The sequence below is a fragment of the Oryx dammah genome, unplaced genomic scaffold (genome assembly GCF_014754425.2).
Source record: "Oryx dammah isolate SB20612 unplaced genomic scaffold, SCBI_Odam_1.1 HiC_scaffold_11150, whole genome shotgun sequence".
Classification (NCBI taxonomy): Eukaryota; Metazoa; Chordata; class Mammalia; order Artiodactyla; family Bovidae; genus Oryx; species Oryx dammah.
This window is the reverse complement of record NW_024080543.1, coordinates 1,501,714-1,520,841: the sequence shown is the minus strand read 5'-3', so window position 1 is coordinate 1,520,841 and position 19,128 is coordinate 1,501,714. Positions and strand designations below refer to the sequence as shown.

Sequence of the window (19,128 nt, the reverse complement as noted above, 5' to 3'; positions counted from 1 at the left end):
TAGAGAGAGGATTCCTTTGAAATGAGATTTCTCTGGTAAATTGACTCACAGAAGAGCCGTCTTGAACTTGGGTTTCAGAGATGATCATGCGTCCTCTAAAAAAAAATAATAATTTGGTCCAACGAATTCTCATGCTGAGGTGGTATATTTTGTGGTAGCATTTGCTCCCCTTCATTTTGGATGTATCCCCATTTGTTTACACAGTCATCTACTGAAGACATCTCGATATTTGAAATTTTTTAGTTATTACAAGTAGAGCTGTTGTGTATAATTGTGTGAAACTTTTTGTCTGGACACGTTTTCAAAGCTGTTTAGTAAGTGTTACACATGTAGTATTCAGGTCACAGGTGAGCCTTGTTTAGCTGTGGAAAAATCCAGCTACGTTTCTCAGTGGCATGTGGGATCTTCCGGGGTGGGTGATCGAACTAGAGTGTCTTGCGTTGTCAGGCAGATTCTTTACCACTGAGCCACCAGAGAAGCTGTGCCCCACTCTTTTGTTGAGTTTACTGGATCTAATAGGTGTGCAGTGCTACTTCACTGTTATTTTAGTTTGTAATTTCCTAATGATATGTGATTTTGATTATTTTTGATAGGCTTATTTGCTATCTTTATATTTTTGTAGGCCAGGTGTTTAGGATTATACATTTTTATGAGATTGTTCTAGATTTTTTGGTATTGTTGGAGTACAATCCTTTATCAGATATGTATTTTATAACTATATTTTTCTGTGGCTTGGGTTTAAGTTTTGTGAATAAGGTTTTTCACAGTTTAAATTTCTAATTTTTTTAAGTTGATGTTATATATGTTTTAAATCCTCCTTTGGATAGACTTTAGTGTGCTGTTGTTGTTGTTAAATTTTATAAGCAAAACTGAGGTACTGTAGATACAGTTTTAAGCAAAGCTGAGGTATCATACATACAGTTTTGCCTTTTGTCTGTTGAGAAGTTTGAGTGAGTTTGGTGTAAACTCTAAAATTATGTCTACATTCATTTGATTGGATAGAGCTTCCAATTATTTGTCTAATTGGTTTTGGAGATATCATGGGAAGTCAGTTTTTCCAAGGGAAACTGGGGTCCACGAAACACGAACTCTCTTCGATCCGTCGGAAACACTTTCTGCTTTTTCTGGCAGATTTGACTTGTTTGGATATCTCATACGAGTGGAATCACAGAATGTTTGTCCTTTTTTTGGTCTGGCTTATTTCACTTAATATAATGACCATAAGGTTTGTCCACATTGTCACATTGTCAGAATTACTGACTTTGGAGGGCCGAATCAGATTCCACTGTGTGTATACCACAGTTTGTTTATGGAATGGGCTGCCATGGACACTTAGATTACTTCTGTTTGTTTGCCAGTGTGAATCATGCTGTTGTGAGTATGGCTGAAGAAGTATACAGTTTTTCAGCCCCCTTTCCCAAACCTTTTGGGTACATAGCATGAATTGGAATTGAACTATGTATTTATTCCATGTGTTCGTTTCGGAGTCATTTCTGTGATGTCTTGCAGAGTGGCAGCACCATTTAATGTACTTTTTTTGTATGGTGGAATACTGTTCAAGCTTCTGAATATACCCTGTGTTGCATATTCAGTCACCCACCAATGGACACTTGAATGTCACTATGAATATGTGTGTACCAGTTTCTGTTTGAATTATTAACAAATACATTACTATATATGAAAGAAGCCACAAGGACCTACTGTACAGTTTAGGAAGCTATTGAATATCTTATGAGAATGTATACTGGAAGAGACTCTCAAAAGGAATATATGAAAAAGACATAGTAACCGTGATCATTACTGTGCCAACACTATGAGTTATCATAGTGCTACTCAACGTGTATTTATACATGCCACTAAAATATTCACATCTGTATGTATATTATAAAAAAAATTACATAAAATATCAAGAATTCAAACAGAGAATAAATACACTTCCTGTCATTGCTTGTCATCATTTATACGCTAATACTACCTGTAACACTCATTGTATAAGTGCTGGACTAGGAATTGACATTCTTGTAAACCAAGAGATTGTGAAGGTGTAAGGAAGTATAACTTATTGAATTTCTTAATGAAGGATTATAGAACTCTATGTCCATGAAGAAGTCTGTTTAATTGAGCCACATTCTTACTAGAGTGATGAGCTTGCACCCAACCCAACGTTCGTTCCCAATGAAATCCTGCAGTCCTCTGGCCTCAATGTCTGCTTCCTGCTATCGAGAAAGAAAAGATGAGGAAGACCTGACAAAACCGATGCTCTTTTTCTCTTTTTGATTTGTATTTTATCGCAGGGCTTGGCAAAAAGAGGGCCTAACCTGTTTTTAGAGTTCCATCCCAAGGGTTACTCTGGCATGTCACATATGTTGACAAACTAACTGCTGATTATTTTCAGCAAAGGACAATGATCTGCACTTCACTATCTGTTGCTTGAGCTGGAATAGCAGGCATCGCTTGAAGTGCAGTCCTTCATGCTGAAGTAGGCATCCCTGAAGCAACAGTATAAGAGGAACACATTTATCATGTAGACATCACATCCCATGCATTGGTAATAATTTTTCAGTTATACCCATCATCATTGGAGGAACTGACTTGTCCCAGTAATAACGAGAGTAGCCAGTATAACGGTTCCTTGACTTACGAGTACTTCCTATGAGTACCCTTATGAGTATTTAAATCTCCTGTGAATCCTATGTGACAACCATACATACCAACATGAGTTATTAGTATTATATCAATATTTTTAGTCCTATTGTATTTCAACTAAAAATCTCAATACATAATTGTACATGAACTCAAGACATAAAATCAGTGCAAATACAAAGTGTTCCATCCTTTGAGAAAGGGAGAAAAATATCTCTGTGCTTTGCCTATTGCATTTTTATGTATTAGATCCTTCAGTATCATATTCACCGCACCCAACGAATGATTCACAAATCTTCAGAGAAGAAAGGATCATTTCTCTTTCACAATGAGTAGTTCAACTCTTCTCAAAGCAAAGTCATAAGTGAGTCTAATTTTGTGTGAGACCATGAATCCTCAGTGTTTCCATGATGCTTGTGCTTATGATGGGAGGTCTGAGAAGGCACTTCTGAAGGTTTATTCATACCAGTCGTTCTCATATGTATGGAGTCTTTAAAGGGTGAATCACTGAGGTGTTGCTTCTACACTTGTACTGGGCTGAGTAGCAACATGCCCTTTCTCCCTGAGTGCAGTAGACGTCTTCCCAACCTGTCTGTCTTCTGTCCTCTGGAGTATGTATTGCTTGAGCTCACCACAGCCTAGTAGATGGAAATCGTCAGGATATTCTGGAAACCCTTTTTATTTCAGCCTGTTCAGGAGGTTACAACCGCTGCAAACCTCTGGATTTTACAAAGCACTTTTAACAACCTCAGATGAAGGATACAAGTCAACACTCGCGACAGCCACAGGCTTCCATGGCCTATACATGACTGTGGGCTTTGCTTTCATAAACATCCTGTTTCTTATACCAACTAGGATGTCACTGTATTTTTTATTATCATTTTATCTTTGGTGGTTTTTAGATCTATTATGGATTTTCCTATATATCTTCACTTCTTGGTGAGGGTCTTATGTTAGTAGTAGTTACTACAACTGACTTCCAGTCAGTTAGCTGTGGTGCAATAGAAAAAAGAATGACCAACTGTATATTATTAATATTATGTATCAATATATTATTAGTTTTATTGTTTGCAGTCTCCAATTCCAAGTTTCTGAAATAAACATTCAGAAAAATCACAACCTTTTGTACAGTGTCCATTACGTTTCTCCTGTTTGATGTGGATATTGGCCTTTGGTTCTGTCACTAGCTTTGCAAGTAAAAAAAAATTAATTAGAGCTCCTTATGGTAATTTTACTGTTAGCAATAAGTATAGCATAAAGTGAACACAGAAAGGGTTAGAGTAGACCAAATATGAAAGTTAGTTTAAAAGAAAACATAGTGTTGAACGTTTACAGTAGGAATGTAGTGATGAAGTTCCTTTATTATTATTCTATCCTTTCAGTTTCTTTTGCAGGGGTGTTCATGTACAGATTCCAGTACTATGGCTAGAGTGAATAATAGGATCATTATTCTCGAGAGCAACTCTACTAAGTCTTAACGCTCATGTCACTCAAGGTTTTTTTTTTTTTAATACCTATTATGTTGGTAGTGTTTGTAGTTTGTGAAGTCACATGAGTTGTATTCGTTCAAGCAATAGTATCAAACAGCTGCGGCATCAATTATAGATGTGAATCGATATAGAATGTGAATCCGTTTCACCGTGACAAGTTATTATTGAAGGTATTCTATGAATGCCAGTAACAAAGCTGTGCAGAAATAATACAGTGTTTATTAAGAAAACACAATTTACTAATTTGTTTTATTATTCTATTTCTTTTAAACCGATTTAATGACAAGAGGCTTAACTTTTCATTCACTTGTATGACTATCAGCAGTTTGACCAATTTGAAGAAGATGACTCGTTTCTAGTCTTCGTTATCAGCTCATCCCATCTACTAGCTTTAAAATCATTTAGTACAGAGCTCACCATCTAGGTGTTCATCCAGTGTTTTGTTTGCTTATCATGCAGGATCCTTTTAAAAGTAAAAGTATGTCTGTATGAGTTAGAACTCTGATCCCAACAGTCCATGTAGAAGCTTCCCCTGATAAATGTATAGGTTTTGCACCAATGCTACTGAAATGTGTGAATGTGGTATACCATATATTACCCAAAGCAATTTACAAATTCAGTGCAATCCCTATCAAGATACCGGTGATATTTTTCACAGAACTAGAACAAATAATTTCAAGATTTGTATGGAAATACAAAAAACCACGAATAGCCAAAGCAATCTTGAGAAAGAAGAATGGAACTGGAGGAATACTACAAAGCCACAGTCATCAAGACAGTATGGTATTGGCACAAAGACAGAAATATAGATCAATGGAACAAAATAGAAAGCCCAGAGATAAATCCACACACATATGGACACCTTATCTTTGACAAAGGAGGCAAGAATATACAGTGGAGTAAAGACAATCTCTTGAACAAGTGGTGCTGGGAAAACTGGTCCACCACTTGTAAAAGAATGAAACTAGATCACTTTCTAACACCGCACACAAAGATAAACTCAAAATGGATTAAAGATCTAAATGTAAGACCAGAAACTATAAAACTCCTCGAGGAGAACATAGGCAAAACACTCTCCGACATAAACCACAGCAGGATCCTCTATGATCCACCTCCCAGAATTCTGGAAATAAAAGCAAAAATAAACAAATGGGACCTAATTAAAATTAAAAGTTTCTGCACAACAAAGGAAAATATAAGCAAAGTGAAAAGACAGCCTTCCGAATGGGAGAAAATAATAGCAAATGAAGCAACTGACAAACAACTAATCTCAAAAATATACAAGCAACTCCTGCAGCTCAATTCCAGAAAAATAACCCAATCAAAAAATGGGCCAAAGAACTAAATAGACATTTCTCCAAAGAAGACATACGGATGGCTAACAAACACATGAAAAGATGCTCAACATCACTCATTATTAGAGAAATGCAACTCAAAACCACAATGAGGTACCACTTCACACCAGTTAGAATGTCTGTGATCCAAAAATCTGCAAGCAATAAATGCTGGAGAGGGTGTGGAGAGAAGGGAACCCTCCTACACTGTTGGTGGGAATGCAAACTAGTACAGCCACTATGGAGAACAGTGTGGAGATTCCTTAAAAAATGGCAAATAGAACTGCCTTATGACCCAGCAATCCCACTGCTAGGCATACACATGGAGGAAACCAGAATTGAAAGAGACACATGTACCCCAATGTTCATCGCAGAACTGTTTATAATAGCCAGGACATGGAAACAACCTAGATGTCCATCGGCAGATGAATGGATAAGAAAGCTGTGGTACATATACACAATGGAGTATTACTCAGCCGTTAAAAAGAATACATTTGAATCAGTTCTGATGAGATGGATGAAACTGGAGCCGATTATACAGAGTGAAGTAAGCCAGAAAGAAAAACACCAATACAGTATACTAACACATATATATGGAATTTAAAAGATGGCAATGATGACCCTGTATGCAGGACAGCAAAAAAGACACAGATGTGTATAGCGGACTTTTGGACTCAGTGGGAGAGGGAGAGGGTGAGATGATTTGGGAGAATGGCATTGAAACATGTATAATATCATGTAAGAATCGAATTGCCAGTCTATGTCCGATGCAGGATATGGCACGCTTGGGGCTGGTACGCGGGGATGACCCAGAGAGATGTTGTGGGGAAGGGGGTTCATGTTTGGGAACGCATGTTCACCGTGGTGGATTCATGTCAATGTATGCCAAAACCAATACAGAATTGTAAAGTAAAAAAATAAATAAATAAAATAAAATAAAATAAAATAAAAATAATAAAAAAAACCAATGGTCTTTTCAAAAAATGATGATGAGTGATGAGTATGCATATGCCAACGAATGAAATGGGACCCATATGTCAAACCACATAAAAATATATCTTCCCTCAACATACATATAACACAATCATACATAATACATGTGCATTGACTCTCCAACTATGAAGTCATACCAACATGGATGTAAAATATCGCAATAAACTCCAAAGTTTAAAAGTGATGAAGATTGACTTTCGCCTGCTGGCGCTTCTTTTTCTGTCATCTCCATTATATTCGCTATGCCAATGAGTCATGTGCTGTGCTAAGTCACTTACATTGTGTCCAACTCTTTGGGATCATATGGACTAGGCCCCACCAGGCTCCTCTCTCCATGGGATTCTCTAGGCAAGGATACTGGAGTGGGTTGCCATGCTCTCCCTCAGGAGATATCTTCCTGCCCCAGGGATCGAACCCATATCTCCTATGTCTCCTGCATCGGCATGTTCTGTGTGTTCTTTACCACGAGAACCACCTGGGAAGCCCCAAGACACATGAACATCGGTGGATTGGGGATCCACGGGGCACAGACAGAACCGTTCCTCCAACAAAAATGAAGAATGACTTTAAAATCTCAAACAAAGCATGAGTATACGTGTTCACAACCGTCATGTAGCAAGGGTTTCTTCGATCTGAAAACTGGCATCGATGAAGGACTGTGTGAAGCATATTTCCAAGTCTATTTGGCAAACATAGCCTAAGTCGGCTATATTTAGTCCTCAAACGAATGAGAATGTCATGAGGAGTGGCCGTTTCAAATAAGTAGCATGGGAAGCTGTTTACACTTATTGTGATGCGTGGTATACCACATTCACACATTTCAGGAGCATTGGTGCAAAAACGATACATTTCTCAGGGGAAGCTTCTACATGGACTGTTGGGATCGGAGCTCTAACTCATACAGACATGCTTTTACTTTTAAAAGGATCCTGCATGATAAGCAAACTGAACACTGAACACCTAGACGGTGAGCTCTGTACTAAATGATTTTAAAGCTAGTAGATGGGATGAGCTGATAAGGAAGACTACAAACGAGTCATCTTCTTCAACCTGGTCAAACTCCTGATAGTCATACAAGTGAATGAAAAGTGAAGCCTGTTGTCATTAAATCGGTTTAAAAGAAATAGAATAGGAAAACAAATGAGTAAATCTTGTTTTCTTCATAAACATGGTATTATTTCTGCACAGCTTTGTTACTGGCATTCATAGAATACCTTCAATAATAACTTCTCACGGGGAAATGGATTCACATTCTATATCGATTCACATCTATAATGGATGCCCTAGCTGTTTGATACTATTGCCTGAATGAATGCAACTTATGTGGCTTCACAAACGACAAACACGACGAACATAATAGGGATTAAAAAACCTGAGTGACATGAACGTTAAGACTTAGTAGAGTTGCTCTCCAGAATAATGATCCTATTATTCACTCTAGCCATAGTACTGGAATCTGTACATGAACACCCCTGCGAAAGAAACTGAAAGGATAGAATAATAATAAAGGAACTTCATCACTATATTCCTAATGTAAACGTTCAACACTATGTTTTCTTTCAAACTAACTTTCATATTTGGTCTACTCTAACCTCTTCTGTGTTCACTTTATGCTATACTTATTGCGAACAGTAAAATTACCATAGGAGCTCTAATTAATTTTTTTCTTGCAAAGCTATTGAGAGAACCAAAGGCTGATATCCACATCAAACAGGAGAAACGTAATGGAAACTGTAAACAATTTTATGGAATAACATTTCCGTGCTCCTATTCAGTCAAATGGACACTCAAAAGGATGTGATTTTTCTGAATGTTTATTTCAGGAACTTGGAATTGGATGACTGCAAACGATAAAATGAATAATATACATAATATTCATAATATACAGTTTGTCATTCTTTTTTCTATTCTGCCACAGCTAACTGACAGGAAGTCAGTTGTAGTAACTACTACTAACATAAGACCCTCACCAAGAAGTGAAGATATATAGGAAAATCCATAATAGATCTAAAAACCATCCAAGAGAAAATGATAATAAAAAAATACAGTGACATCTTAGTTGGTATAACAAACAGGATGATTATGAAAGCAAAGCCAACAATCACGTATAGGGCATGGAAGCCCGTGGCTGTCACAAGTGTTGACTTGTATCCTGCATCTGAGGTTGTTAAAAGTGCTTTGTAAAATCCAGAGGTTTGCAGCCGTTGAAACCTCCTGAACAGACTGAAATAAAAAGGGTGTCCAGAATATCCTGACGATTTCCATCTACTAGGCTGTGGAGAGCTCGAGCGATACATACTCCAGAGGACAGAAGACAGACAGGTTGGGAACACGTCTACCGCACTCAGGGACAAAGGGCGTGTTGCTACTCAGCCTAGTACAAGTGGAGAAACGACACCTCAGTGATTCAACCTTTAAAGACGCGATACATATGAGAACGACTGGTATGAATAAACCTTCAGAAGCGCCTTCTCAGACCTCCTCCCGTCATAAGCACAAGCATCATGAAAACACTGAGTTTTCATGGTCTCACACAAAATTAGACTCACTTATGACACTGCTTTGACAAGAGTTGAACTACTCATTGTGAAAGAGAAATGATCCTTTCTTCTCTGAAGATTTGTGAATCATTCGTTGGGTGCGGTGAATAAACTCCTTAAGGATCTAATACATAAAAATGCAATAGGCTAAGCACAGATTTTGTTCTCCCTTTCTCAGAGGATGGAACATTTTGTATTTGCACTGATTTTATGTCTTGAGTTCATGTACAATTATGTATTGAGTTTTTTAGTTGAAATACAATAGGACTAAAAATATTGATATAGTACTAATAACTCATGTTGGTATGTGTGGTTGTCACACAGGATTCACTGGAGATTTAAATTCACAGTTGTCCATGTAAAGGATGAATGCTATTTAGCTTCTTTGTGAATCTAGACCATGAATGAAGAGCTTTCCTCAACATATTTCACTGAGGGAAATACGAGGATGATAGGCATAATCCTATGCTTCGACTCATGGATATCTAAGCACTGCTCACAATACAGATCTGATTTTCAAAATCAGGGTTCTTTGAGTGTCCTTGAAGAGCATTTGTTTTTCTGGATACAGAAGAAAAAAACTCATGAGTATCAAACTTGTTCACATAAAACATGTGTATGAATTGTTATCTTCCTGAACCGGGGATCAAACCCACATCGCTTCCACCTCCTGCGCTGGTAGGTAGATTATTTACCGACTGTGCCACCTGGGAAGCGACATACATTTCAAGGACCGCTGCCGTCAGCTTCTACTGTTCGTGACCAAAGGAGGAGAAACAACATTGGAAGAAGTTCTCATAAGGGTACTCATAGGAAGTACTCGTAAGTCAAGGAACTGTTATACTGGGTACTCTTGTTATTACTGGGATGAGTCAGTTCCTCCAGTGATGATGGGTATAACTGAAAAATTATTACCAATGCATGGGAAGCTATTGCTTCAGGGATGCCTACTTCAGCATGAAGGACTGCACTTCAAAGGATGCCTGCTATTCCAGCTCAAGCAACAGATAGTGAAGTGCAGATCATTGTCTTTTGTTGAAAATAATCAGCAGTTTCTCAACATACGTAACATGCCAGAGGAACCCTTGGGATGGAACTCTAAAAACAGGTTAGGCCCTCTTTTTGCCAAGCCCTGCGATAAAATACAAATCAGAAAAAGAAAAATAGCATCGGTTTTATCAGGACTTCCTCATCTGTTCTTTCTCGATAGCAGGAAGCAGACATGGAGGCCAGAGGACTGCAGGATTTCATTGGGAACTAACGTTGGGTGGGGTGCAAGCTCATCGCTCTAGTAAGAATGTGGCTCAATGAAACGGACTTTCATTCACTTCATGGACATAGAGTTCTATAATCCTTCATTAAGGAATTCAATAAGTTATACTTCCTTACACCTTCACAATCTCTTGGTTTACAAGAATGTCAATGCCTAGTCCAGCACTAATACAATGAGCGTTACAGGTAGTATTAGCGTATAAGTGATGATGAGCAATGACAGGAAGTGTATTTATTCTCTGTCTGATTTCTTGATTTTTTATGTAATTTTTTAATAATATACTTACAGATGTGAATATTTTAGTGGCATGTATAAAGGCACGTTGAGTAGCGCTATGATAACTCATAGTGTTGGCATGATAATTATCATGGTTACTGTGTCTTTTTCATATATTCCTTTTGAGAGTCTCTTCCATTATACATGATCATAAGATATTCAATAGTTTCCTAAACTGTACAGGAAGTCCTTGTGGCTTCTTTCATATATAGTAATGTATTTGTTAATAATTCAAACAAAAACTGGTACACACATATTCATAGTGACATTCACAATAGCTCAAAGGTAGAACTCATTCAAGTGTCTATTGGTGGGTGACTGAATATGCAACACAGGGTATATTCAGAAGCTTCAACGGTATTCCACCGTACAAAAAATTACATTAAATGGTGCTGCCACTCTGCAAGACATTCCAGAAATGACTGCAAAACCAACACGTGGAATAAATACATAGTTCAATTCCAATTCACGCTATGTACCCAAAAGGTTTGGGAAAGGGGGCTGAAAACACGTATACTTCTTCAGTCATACTCACAACAGCATGATTCACACTGGCAAACAAACGGAAGTAATCTAAGTGTCCATGGCAGCCCATTCCATAAACAAACTGTGGTATACACACAGTGGAATCTGATTCGGCCCTTCAGAGTCAGTCATTCTGACAATGCGACAATGTGGACAAACCTTATGGTCATTACATGAAGTGAAATAAACCAGACCAAAAAAAGGACAAACGTTCTGTGATTCCACTCGTATGAGATATCCAAACAAGTCAAATCTGTCAGAAAAAGCAGAAAGTGATTCCGACGGATCGAAGAGAGTTCGTGTTTCGTGGACCTCAGTTTCCCTTGGAAAACCTGACTTCCCGGGGTATCTCCAAAACCAGTTAGACAAATAATTGGAAGCTATATCCAGTCAAATGAATGTAGACATAATTTTACAGTTTACACCAAACTCACTCAAACTTCTCAACAGACAAAAGGCAAAACTATATCTATGCTACCTCAGCTTAGCTTAAAACTGTATCTACAGTACCTCAGTTTTGCTTATAAAATTTAACAACAACAACAACAACACACTAAAGTCTATCCAAAGGAGGATATAAAACATATATAACATCAACTTTAAAAAATTAGAAATTTAAACTGTGAAAAACCTTATTCACAAAACTTAAACACAAGCCACAGAAAAATATAGTTATAAAATACATATCTGATAAAGGATTGTACTCCAACTATACCAAAAAATCTAGAACATTCTCATTAAGAATGTATAAACCTAAACACCTGGCCTACAAAAATATAAAGATGGTAAATAAGCCTATCAAAAATACTCAAAATCACATATCATGAGGAAATTACAAACTAAAATAACAGTGAAGTAGCACTGCACACCTATTAGATCCAGTAAACTCAACAAAAGAGGGGGGCACAGCTTCTCTGGTGGCTCAGTGGTAAAGAATCTGCCTGACAACGCAAGACACTCTAGTTCGATCACCCACCCCGGAAGATCCCACATGCCACAGAGAAACGTAGCTGGATTTTTCCACAGCTAAACAAGGCTCACCTGTGACCTGAATACTATATGTCTAGCACTTACTAAACAGCTTTGAAAACGTGTCCAGACAAAAAGTATCACAGGATTATACACAACAGCTCTACTTGTAATAACTAAAAACTTTCAAATGTCAGGATGTCTTCAGTAGATGACAGTGAAAACAAATGGGGATACATCCAAAGTGAAGGGGAGCAAATGCTACCACAAAATATACCACCTCAGCATGAGAATTCGTTGGACCCAATTAACTTTTTTTTTTTTTTTTGAGGACACATGATCATCTCTGAAACCCAAGTTCAAGACGGCTCTTCTGTGAGTCACATTTACCGGAGAAATCTCATTTCAAAGGAATCCTCTCTATATGCCAGATAGAAGGATGAGACACAGTCTTTTGAAACTTTTTCTTTTCTGTCAATAGGGAAAGCTAAGCCGTAAATCTGTACAAAAACCGTACCCTTCCTTTCCTTTGGTTTTATTTCTTTAACATTTGTTTCTTTTTTGATTAGGCTGCGCCAGGTCGACCTTCATTGAGGCAAGCCAGATATTTAGCTACAGCATGCAAACTCTTCGTTGTGGCATAGGAGATCTAGTTCTCGGATCAGGGAATGGACCTGAGCCTCCTTCTTTGGGAGTGTCCGGTCTCAGCCACTGGACCACCAGGAAGTGCCTGTTTTGTTTTTAGGTGAAGATGGTATCTAAGGTGATATCTTGGGCCATTTCAGTCACTGACTCAGTTTCCTGAGTTTCTCCAAAGCACGCACAAGGTGCACATTATTAAACTGGTTTGCGAAACAAGTAAAGGTTGTCTGCTACAACACTGTATGCTTACCAATATCTAAATGGTAAATGGCATATTATTTATTTTTAATTGCTATGGGGGGAAAAAGAATGCAGGATTCATACATGTTACAACATAAATAAACATTAAAACCCCAACTTCAGTGAAAAAAAATCCATATAGAAAAGGCCACCCAGAACCTATATTCACCATGTCTGCTTTCAATCCATCCAAATAACTGGAAATGTCAGTAACACTCTAAATAAAGAAAAAAGGACGAGGATGGAAAAAAGATATATTCATACACTTGAACAATTGCTAAAAGTGGAAGTGGGGCTGTGGATATGATTTCCTGATTTTGGAGATTATGTGCTGGTTCTATAGAAGGTACCCATTTTGGATAAAACACATAGAGTATTTTAGATGATGTGGCAAATGCCAGGACTTTTTCCCATTGCTAGGCGTTTTCTGTACATTTTAAATGACTGGAAAGGAAACTATGTTTGAAAACAACCATATCAATACCACAAAAGAAATGTAGAGTAGACAGGCAGGAAACTTTCTTCTACAGGCCAAGACTTACCCAGACAAAGTTCAAGGGAAGCTGTGATGCTCACTGCCCTTGAAGGAGTCCACATGGAATGAAGAAGTACTGTGGGAAGTCTATTAGGAACCACCATGGTTTGGGTCCTCTGGATGACCTATTGGAGGAGAAACAGATTTTACAAATAAAAGTTTTCCACATAACTTCACAAAAAGTTGTTAGACTACATTCAGTAAAGCTGAATCATTTCGGATCAATTTAAAATCAAATAAAATATTACCATTTACGATCCCAATCAATAGACAAATCATCACTTGCGTTTCTATACACTAATAACAAGCAGAAACAAACATTAAGAAAATCCCACTTATCACTGCATCAAAAACAATAAAACAGCCAGCAACAAACGTAATCAAGGACATAAAAGACCAGTCGTCAGAAAACTAGAAAGCACTGATAAAGAAACCAAAGAAAACACAAATACACAGAAAACTATTCCACGCTCACGCACTGCAACAATGAGGAATTAAAAGGTCCATTCCAACCAAAGTCATCAACAAATACACTGACTGCAATCACAAAGTAATATTCGATGGCATTTTTTCACAGAAATAGAAATATTTCTAATATTAGACTGCTGATATTGAACAGGACCTTAAACGGCCGAAAAGACTCTGAGAAAGAAGAACACAGCTGGAGGCATCTTCCTATACGACTTCAAAGTACATCACGGAGCTGTAGTGGCCACCACCGTGAGGAACTGGCAGGAACACAGACACATGGACTCCAGGAGAGAATAGAGAGCCCAGGAACGAACCCACACGTACATGGTCAGTTCATGAAAATCAAACCAGGAAGAAGCAAAGAGGAAAGGACAGTCTTCTCAAGAAACAGTGACAGAAAAACGGCCACCTACACGGAAGAACATCAGTGGTCATCCTCGAGATCATCTAACACAAATCTAACTAAAAACCCACCGTTTTGCACAAGGAGCTCTTTCCCGCCTGAGTCCTCTGAGACCTCTAACCTCCAGTCAGCCCTCAGCTGGACACAGAAAAGTCTACTCCGTCCTCATTTTTTTGCTCTTGCAGCACCTCCCTGCTGGTGGGCACTGAGGCAACCCTGCTCCTCTCAGCCTGGATGCAGCCCTGTTATCCAGAAGCCTGAGCCCTGATGGTCCTGAGACAAAGCTCCCGCCAGCCAGCTGCTCACCGAGCAGAGTCTAAAGGCAAAGCGTCCTGCGCCCACGGCTCAGAGGGGCGTTTGGCGCCCCCTGCGGGCCGCCAGAGAAGAGCGGGCAGCCCGGCGCTCACAGACCTCGGAGGGCTCACCCAGAAGCAACTCTGTTGTGAGCACTCAGACTGGAAGCCCAAACTGACATGGAGCAGAAGAGCTCCATGACCCTCCTTAAACCATGGCTAAGGAACAATCAGAGCCTGTATGGAATGCAGCCATAAGAAGGAACACATTTGAATCCGTTCTAATGAGGGGGATGAACCTAGAGTGTATTAAACAGGGAAGTCAGTCAAAGAGAGAAAAACATGGAATCTAGAAGGATGGTACTGACGAGTCTGTTCCCATAGCAGCGATGGAGATGCAGACGTAGAGAACAGACTTACGGACAAGGGTGGGGAACAAGACGGAGAGGGTGAGATGAGTGGAGAGACCAGCATGGATGCAGGTACACCATTTGTAAATAGACAACCAATGGGAATTTGCTGTAGGACTCAGGGAACTCAAACTGGGGCTCCGTAATCACCTAGAGAGGTGGAATGGGTGTGAGGTGGGAGGGAGATTCAAGAGCAAGAGGACATAGGTACACCTGTGGTTAATTCATGTGGATGTATGACAAATCAAACCAAAATTAGAAAGCAATGATCAATCAACTAAAAAGAAATAACTGTTTAAAAAATATGAACATAAACAAATTTTGCAACAAGGTAATTCCATTTAAAAAACTATAGAAAGTTTAGAAAACAACAAAAGATCTACATGACCATTGGTCTGGCGATCAGGTCTAACACACACACACAAAAGCCAACTTACCAAATTACGAATATAAATTATTTAAAAGATTGACTTATAATTTTATACATTTACCCTGTGGAGGACCTTACTCGAGAGAACCAAAAACAAACTGTGAAATGAACCACGGACCACCCACCCTTGCCAGGCCACAGAGAAAAGAAAACCCTTGCAGGAGTCATCTTACAACAGGAGGTCCTGCTAAGGAACAAGGAACGAACACGCTACCACCAACCAGAATTCTGGAGAGGTCAGAAGGAGATGGGAGGCTCCAGTTCAGAGGTCCTACCCACCTCCCAGGATCCACTTCGCTGGAATCCATCTCGGCTGAGTGATGCGTGTGCCCTCAAGAAGGATCCCAATTCAGAATGACTGGCAAGAGACAGACCAGAAATTAACCCAATGATCATAAAACCTGAGACTGTGAGCCACGTGGCAGAGTGGTTCTCTCCGTTTCCCTCACCCTCCTGCCCTCCGCCCCGGCAGCCCTTCCCGATAAAGCTTCTCGCTTGGACAGCACTCCTCTCCTCAGACAACTCATTGCCAAGTGTCAGACAAGAACTCACTCTCAAGCCCTGGAAGGGATCCCCCTTCCTTCATCTAAAGCAATATCCAAGAGAAAATATCTTCAAAATGCTATCTTGTAGAGAAGGAAATCAGAGAAGGCAATGGCAGCCCGCTCCAGTACTATTGCCTGGAGAATCCCATGGACAGAGGAGCCTGGTAGGCTGCAACCCTGGGGTCGCTAAGAGTCGGACACGACTTCACTGAGGGACTTCACTTTCACTTTTCACTTTCATGCACTGGAGAAGGACATGGCAACCCACTCCAGTGTTCTTGCCTGGAGAATCCCAGGGATAGAGGAGCCTGGTAGGCCGGCGCCTACGGGGTCGCACAGAGTCAGACACGACTGAAGTGACTCAGCAGCAGCAGCAGAGAAGGAAATGGCACCACCTGCAGTATTCTGGCCTCAGAAATCCCAGGGACAGAGGAGCTTGGTGGGCTACAGTCCAAAAGAAATGCAGGGCATTTCTGAGGGGAGGAAACAGTCCCAGGGAAGCTGAGGTACTCACCAAAGGCCCCAGAGCTTTTGATAGCACACCAGAGCTGTGGCTGAGGATTCCCAGCTGCCAGGCCTCTTGATCCTGGCCTCTTTCACTAGATACATGTGTGGAAAACTAGAATCTAAAATATGCCCTGGTGGTTCCATAGTAAAGAATCCCCCTGCCAGTGCTGGAGATGCAGGTGCGATCCCTGGGATGGGAACATCCCACATCCTATGGAGCCCGAGTGCCACAACTGCCGAGCCTGTGCTCTAGATCCTGGAAGCCACGATGCTGAGTTCACATGCTGCAGCCACTGAAGCCCGTGAGCCTGTGCCCTGCAACAAGAGGAGACACTGTAGTGAGAAGCCTGCACACCACTAGTTATGGCCCATGCTCACCAAAACTAGAGAAAAGCCCACACACACAGACGCAACACAGCCAACAATACATAAAACTGTTTTCCTAAAAAATGCATATCTGACAAAGAAACTGTACTCGAATTGTCTAAGAACACTAGAGCAAACGAGCCCATTCATAATTGGTAACGATTGAAATAGACACCTGGCCACTGAGGGTATACTGATAGGAAACTATCATACAAAAACATACTCAAGATACTGGTGCAATGCACTCAGGGCCCCCTTTGAAAGACAATCTGACAGCTTTTTTTCAGTAACCACGTGGGACAAGCACTGGATTCTATGTATGACAAGTGGTGGAAGCCAGGTATCTTACCATTGGAATGCAAGGTTACAGATAAACAAAAGGAAAGGTGACAATGTCCATATCATGGTGAATCAGGTTGGAGACATCATCACAAATTACCTTTAACTGAATATGTTCAAAGGTAAGCTGGAATACATGTGTATATATATCCATGTATTGTCAGCTGAGCATATTGAGCTCCTACATGTATGTTTTAAATATGTCTCTGATGGCCCGGTGGTAAAGAATCTGCCTACCGATGCAGGGAACACGGGTTCAATCCCTGTGTAGAAGATTCCACACGCCCAGGGGCAACGAAGCCCTTGAACAACTCTTGAAGTCTGCATGCTCCAGAGCCCAAGTTCTGCAAACAGAGAAAGCACTGCAATGAGAAGCCATGGCACAGCAACTAGAGGGTAGCCTCTGCTCACTACAACTAGACAAACTAGCAATAAAGACCCAGCATAGTCAAAAATCATGTAATGTTAAAAAATAGGACCATTCTTTGCAGAAATGACTGAGACTAGGGGTGAGACTGTACATATATGAGCCATGGTCATCTTACATTATGAGTAATGAAAGAAACTAAAGACAACGATCAAGCTGTCCAAACTGATAAAAATGAATGATGACACAGTGTTATCTGTATACACTAGCAAATAACAATCTGAACAGGAATTTAAACAAACAATTCCCTTTCAATCATGTCAACATGAATAAAAGACTTTGCCATGGATGTAATGAGGATGACAAGACTGGCACACTGGAAATTATACATGATTGCTGAAAAATACCCTAAAGACATGGACAGATACTCCACAGCGATGAAAAGACTTCAGTTGGCAATACCATGGAATGCATCTTCAATCTGAAATGAAGATTCAATATGAATTACAAAAGGCTGAAAGGCGGTTGCTAAACCACAAAAGCTTGATGGCTCAGAGGTTTTGTGTTGAAAAGTTGTATTAAAGTATAAAAGAGATAGAGAAAGCTGCTGATGTAGATATCAGAAGGGGGAAGAAAGAGTACTCCCTGCTAGTCTTTAGCCAGATGTTGTACAGCCACTAGCAGTCTGCTAATGAAAGAAAGACAATGTCTCAGAGAATGGCACCAGGCCCCTCACCCACAGCATGCATTGAGATAACATTGGCAGCAGGTGAGTCATCCCAGGCCATAAAATGATGGACATGAATCTTGAAGAAAGGCAGATTTCCAAGCAAATATATAGTTTCATTCACATAGATTAAGAGAACAAGGTATGAGTAAAACATACTGGTTTGTCAAGTCGTTTCTGAGCCTTTAAGGGGAACTGACCTGAAGACAGAGTCTTGGGTAAATACATAGTACATTAATGTACCTTAAGACAAACATGTCCATTAAAAAAAATGCATTGCTTAGCTCAAGGTTTGAGAAAGGTTAAATTCAGGTGGAGCCAGGAGTCGTCATGGTAACACAGAATTTTCAGAGAAACCTTTTAAATTTGTATCAAGATGGAGAAAAAAATGCAACACCTGTTTGTCTCCTCCTGCCTCTTAAGAGAGAGGAAAAAAAAACGTCTGACACTTGCAGTCTATTTTCTCCGTCTGGAGACCCCTGGCCTTCCTGCCTGTTATCCTCTCCAGACCTGTAGGAAGCAATACACTAGGCTGCTTGGGAAAAGCGCGCGGGTCTGAGCTTTATGCGCAGGGGTAAAGCGGTAAAAGCCTTGACCCCAAAGGCAGGCTTTTCTGCGACCGCCATGTTAGTGGGCTCCGAGACTGTGCAAACAAAGAGGGCGGAATACGTGGTTCCCTGCTCCGCCGAGTCCCAGTTCCCTTACCTGTGGTCCACGCCCCTCCGCTCTGCTCGCTGGATGCCGATCGGCGGAGACCCAGGAGCCCACGAAATGAGCATTCCCAGCTGCAATGGCGAGCCCTGAGAGCAC

The 19,128-nt window shown here is 40.1% G+C and overlaps 3 long non-coding RNA genes across 4 annotated transcripts in view; 1 reads left to right on the top strand and 2 right to left on the bottom strand.

Moving 5' to 3' along the window:
- Nucleotides 1-3,763: 3,763 nt before the first annotated feature.
- Nucleotides 3,764-19,128, top strand: part of LOC120860639 — a 24,746-nt gene continuing 9,381 nt past the window's right edge. Inside the window, exon 1 of the long non-coding RNA XR_005720384.1 lies at nt 3,764-4,138. This is a non-coding gene — a long non-coding RNA (uncharacterized LOC120860639). The remainder of the gene's footprint in view (nt 4,139-19,128) is intronic.
- The window catches only part of LOC120860638, a 25,111-nt gene continuing 12,482 nt past the window's right edge, over nt 6,500-19,128 (bottom strand). Inside the window, exon 2 of the long non-coding RNA XR_005720383.1 lies at nt 6,500-7,832. This is a non-coding gene — a long non-coding RNA (uncharacterized LOC120860638). The remainder of the gene's footprint in view (nt 7,833-19,128) is intronic.
- On the bottom strand, nt 8,127-19,122 carry LOC120860634. Of its 2 annotated transcripts, XR_005720380.1 has the most exons (5): nt 19,024-19,122; nt 17,999-18,072; nt 17,462-17,568; nt 15,689-15,825; nt 8,127-13,585 (listed from the first exon to the last, which is right to left on the bottom strand). It is a non-coding gene; the product is annotated as an uncharacterized LOC120860634 (long non-coding RNA). The 2 variants fall into 2 exon arrangements; XR_005720379.1 differs by lacking the exon at nt 17,999-18,072.